This window comes from Ictalurus furcatus, chromosome 2, assembly GCF_023375685.1.
Source record: "Ictalurus furcatus strain D&B chromosome 2, Billie_1.0, whole genome shotgun sequence".
NCBI classification, from domain to species: Eukaryota; Metazoa; Chordata; class Actinopteri; order Siluriformes; family Ictaluridae; genus Ictalurus; species Ictalurus furcatus.
Window position 1 is genome coordinate 31,576,424 of NC_071256.1, and position 5,360 is coordinate 31,581,783.

The 5,360-nt window shown below is 45.5% G+C and overlaps 1 pseudogene; it reads left to right on the forward strand.

The window, feature by feature from the left end:
- Positions 1-1,769: 1,769 nt before the first annotated feature.
- On the forward strand, positions 1,770-3,708 carry LOC128617304 (craniofacial development protein 2-like; annotated as a pseudogene).
- Positions 3,709-5,360: the final 1,652 nt, after the last annotated feature.

The following is a 5,360-nucleotide window of genomic DNA, read 5'->3' on the forward strand; positions in this document are numbered from 1 at the left end:
GAGATTTATACCCTGAGCCTCCATCATTAGGTTTGCAGATGATTTATCTAATCAAATAAGAAGATGATTAGAGCTCTGTCTCATTTACAGTTCCTTCAGAAGATTATACTAGTGTGTGGTTCACGATTGGTAAACCTCATGCTGCCTTGGAACATCTGTAGTCATTAACACTTGAGAGGTTTCACCATCTGCTGAGAAGCAACTTGAGAGAAGACGGTTGAGATCCTTTAATATGATATAAAGAAACAGGATAAAGTGGCACTCTCTACTTACACATGCTGCATGTGTTTTCAGCTGTCATACATTTAGCACTGATGGTCGGAATTTACTGTGGGATTTGTGGGGGCAGTGAATCTGGAGAGATTCATGCAATAAAACGTGATTTGTGCCTCATGGACAACCCCTACAACTCCACAAATCATGACAATGACCTGCAAAAGTCCTCAGAGCTGTATTATCATAATTATTCTACCATTCTAAGGACATCTGGTGTCTACATAGAGAAAGCACACATGCACACAAACGTGGTCACCAACCCTCTTCCTTGAGATCTACCTTCCTGTAGGTTTCATCACCAACCAAACACTAACACACCTGTTTTAGTTGATCAAGAACTTCTTAAAGCAGTGATTAGATGGTCAGGTGGGCGATTATGGTTGGGGCTAAAGTCTTCAGGATGGTAGAGCTCCAGGAACAGGGTTGGTGACCACTGGTATAGAACATTGGGTATATTGATCATTGGATAGATCTGCTGGTGCCCACTTTGCTTCTGCTGATTTAATGTTCCTGCAGCAGGAAACGAAGTCTGGCAGCCATGGCAAATTTCTGAATGAAGATAAAAGTGTCCAAAGGGCATTTCATCCAATGGCAATAAAACATCGCAAAAATAATACTGTATTAATGCTGATCAGATGCTTTTATATATAATAACTGCTGTGTTTTAAATTATTTCAGTTAATCCAATATGGCTAGTACTAATGAGGGCGAGAACATGATTAGAGTACCATTTGTGTCCCGCTGATATTATATTTACAAATAAAATATCCACTAAACACAGTTAACATCTCTTTCACAACAACCTACAAGCATGTTTCAGATAAATTATTTAAATCATTAATAAAACCTACAACCGCATTATGGCATGTCCCAGATCATTATAACTACACGTTTCCTTGAAATATAGTTATAAAAATCCAAAATGATTACAATTCGTATTATGTTTGCATGCATTTGTGAATCCAATTAACATTCTATTCCTGTGGCATTAAAATGCCATTCTATGCTTTAAACACCCTTTTAAATGAGTCATTCATTAAAGATTTTGATATATTCCACAAGTCACACATTCAACAGGAAGCATCATCTGAGTTTCCTGAAGCTCATGGGAAGAAGTACGGTCTGTACTGTAATTCTTTGAAATTATATACTGAAGGTAAATTATTAATCTATAATAATAAAAGGCCCTATTACTTTCAATTATGTTACTTAATTTTAGAGCAGAATGCATCCATTACTGGTTTCATATTTTCTTAGCAAAGCATTAGCTTTTTTAGATTCATTGTTGAAAAATTATGAAAAATAATGCTAAATATTTAAGACTTACAAAGGGCTTATATTCACTACAAGTCTGTTTAGACATTTTTACTATTCCATTATATTTTAGAATAATAATGAAGACATTACTAGTATAATATTCACGTATGGATTTAGTCAATGACAAAGAAGAGTATTAAACAAATCAACTATTTATCTCCGCCGACGCCGGTCCCAAGCCCGAGTGAAAAAGGAGGAGGGTTGGGCATCAGGCTAGCACCCTGATCCCGTAAAATCTATCTTGCTACGGAAACAACAAGCAAAAACCAGCGGTCTAAACAATACCGGCGCGATGACCCTGTTTCTCCCTTGATGACGGTGCTGGAGCAAAGCCGAAAGGTCGTCCAGCGCCCGATGCAAAATGGGATACTCGACGCCAATACGATCACACGAATTGGAACCTGGAACGTGCGAACGTTGTACCAGTGTGGGAGACTGGAGCAGCTTCTGCACGAATTCGACAATTACCGGCTTGACATTCTTGGTGTCAGCGAAATGAGGTGGACGGGTAATGGAAAAATGATAAGCGACGGGAAGATCGTCCTGTATTCGGGAGCCAAAGAACATCACGTGCACGGCGTCGGGATGGTCCTGAGCAAAACCGCGGCACAGGCACTCGTTGGATGGAAACCGATCAGTGATCGCATAATTACCGCCCGATTTCAGTCTCGCCATGCTAAAATTACTGTTATTCAAGTCTACACACCGACAAATGAGGCAGATGATGAAGAGAAGGACGCCTTCTACGACCAGCTGCAAGACACAATCGCGGTTATCCCCAACCATGACATAAAGATCCTCCTTGGCGACATGAATGCGCAACTCAGTAGCGACCGGCAGGGCTGGGAAAACGTGATCGGACCTCATGGATCGGCAGCAGTAACGAGCGATAATGGAGAGCGTCTCCTATCCCTATGCAATCTTAACAACCTTTGCATCGGGAATACATATTTCATTCACAAACGGATTCACAAAAAGACGTGGCGGTCACCAGATGGGGCCACTCACAATGAAATCGACTATGTATGCATCCATCGACGGTGGCGCTCGGCTTTACGTGACGTACGGGTTTTTCGCGGCGCCGACGTCGGATCTGATCACCACTTGCTTGTGACTTCAATCCGACTAAAATTGAAAAGAGTGGCCGGACGCAACACCGTTCGGTCATTTGCCTCCGAGAAATTGAAGGACTGCGTGAACGCCGAGCACTTCCACATTGAACTCGCTAATCGATTCCAGATTCTTGACAACTCGGCCAGCATCGAAGAACAATGGGCACAGATCAAGGATGCTGCCATAGAGACGGCAGAGAGAACGATTGGTCGACGGCGTGGAACGCAGCGAGAACGGTGGATTCAGGACCGGACATGGTCGTTGCTCGATGAAAGACGGGTCAAGAAACGTCAGCGCGATCAAGCAAAGACCGAAGAAGAATGAAGCATCGCAGGCGTACCGAGAACTCGACCGCAGGGTCAAGAGGAGTTGCCGAGCAGACAAGAAGGACTGGCTGGACCGGAAGGGCACTGAAGCACAACTGGCTGCGGACCAGGGTGACAGCAGGACTCTTTTTCGTGTGGTCAGAAATCTCACTCGGGCCCGAAGCGGTTCCACTGGGCCGATAAGGGATACAACCGGCAGGATGCTAGTTAGCAAAGAAGAGCAGGACGCGCGTTGGGTGGAACATTTCAAAGACACCCTAAACCAGCCACGCACGACTTTACAGTCTTTCCTCCTCCCTGTGAGCTGGAAGTGGACATGAGCGACATCATGGATGCTGAGGTCGCTGCAGCGATTCGTCATCTGAAAAACAACAAAGCACCTGGTCTTGACCAAATCTCGGCAGAAATGCTGAAAGCGGGTGGTGATGAAGTTGTACGGGTGCTCACTACGCTGCTCAATGACTGCTGGCACATGGAACGTGTCCCAAATGACTGGAGACAGGGTGTCATCGTCAAATTACCTAAGAAAGGTAATCTCGCAGACTGTAACAATTGGAGAGGCATCACCCTTCTGTCTGTTCCAGGCAAGGTATTTTGTCTCGTCCTCCTCAAACGGATACTGCGAGCAGTCGATCAGGCTCTACGGGACGAACAGGCCGGGTTTAGAAGCGGTCGGTCGTGCATTGAACAAATCTTTGCTCTTCGAAACATCATTGAACAAAGCTCCGAATATCAGAAACCGCTCTTGGTCAACTTTATAGACTTTAAGAAGGCGTTTGACAGCGTCCACCGGAAATCGCTTTGGAACATCGCATGGCTATATGGCATTCCACAGCGGTTTATCGCCATTTTCCAGAACTTATATCAGGATTCTAGCTGTTGCATCCGGACGGACACAGGTCATACTGCCTTTTTCACCATCGAGACTGGAGTCAGACAGGGCTGCATTCTTTCACCATTCTTTTTCCTCATGATGATGGACTTCGTCATGCGACGAGCACTAACACAGCCAGCGTCTGGAATTCCGTGGACAGGCCAGGGACGCCTGACCGACCTGGAATTCGCCGACGATATTGTGCTATTGGCGCAGAATGGGAAAGTCTTACAGGAGATGACCACTAGCCTGGAGCACGAAGCAGCCAAAGTTGGGTTACGGATCAGCACTGACAAGACCAACGTCATGGCCGTCGGCCGGATGACGCCGGTGCGGATCACGGTGAGCAACCAGCTGATCGAAGAAGTCAAACAGTTCACCTACCTTGGCAGCATTGTGGCTGCGGATGGTGGGACTAACGTGGATGTCAATCGCAGAATCGGCAGAGCATTTGCAGTCTTCCAACAGCTTCAACCGATTTGGGCTAGGCGAACTATCCACACCAACAGCAAACTTCGCCTGTTTAATAGCATCATCATCCCAACCGCCATCTATGCATCTGAAACTTGGAAGAGCTCGAGGGCAGTCATCCACAAGCTGAATGTGTTTCAACAACGATGCCTGAGAAGAATACTCGGTGTATCATACCGTGATCGTATTTCAAACGAAGAAATTCTAAGAAGAACAAACTCCCGCAGCCTGGCAGAAATGGTCGTAGAGCGAAGAATGCGCTTTGCAGGACACATTCTACGGATGTCTGACCACCGCCACGCAAAGATCGCGCTGCGCTGGACGCCGCCACGGGGGAAGAGAAGAGTAGGGCGGCCGCGGAATACTTGGCGACGAACATTCATGGAAGATCTACGAGCGCTCGATGTCAAGTGGGAAGATGTGGAAATCGACGCTTCCGACCGAGCCCGCTGGCGAATGCTTGTTGCCCAATGCGCCCCGCTGCGCGGACGGAACTAACTACTAACTACTATTTGCGACTTAAAATTCTTAATAGTGCTACAGGGAGACAGGAAGGACAGCTGATCATCCTTGCAGTGGAAAATTACATGTAACCGTGTGTCCCCCAGACGTGATCGAGATCTTGCAAATGCCTTGGTGGAAGAGTGGAGTAACATCTCACAGCAAGAACTAATCTGGTGCAGTCCATGAGGATGAGATGCACTGTAGTACTTAAAGCAACTGGAGGCCACCAGATACTGACTGTTACTTTTAATACCCCCCCCCCCCCCAAACACACACTTTGTTCAGGGATTCATTATTCCATTTCTGTTCGTCAAATGTCTGCGAAACTTGTTCAGTTTATGTCTCAGTTGTTGAATCTTTTTATGTTAATAAAATATTTACACATGTTAAGAAATTTGCTAGAAATAAAAGCAGTTGAATGTGAGAGGACGGTTCTTTTTTTTGCTGAGTATATATAGAAACACCTGTACACTTGCACA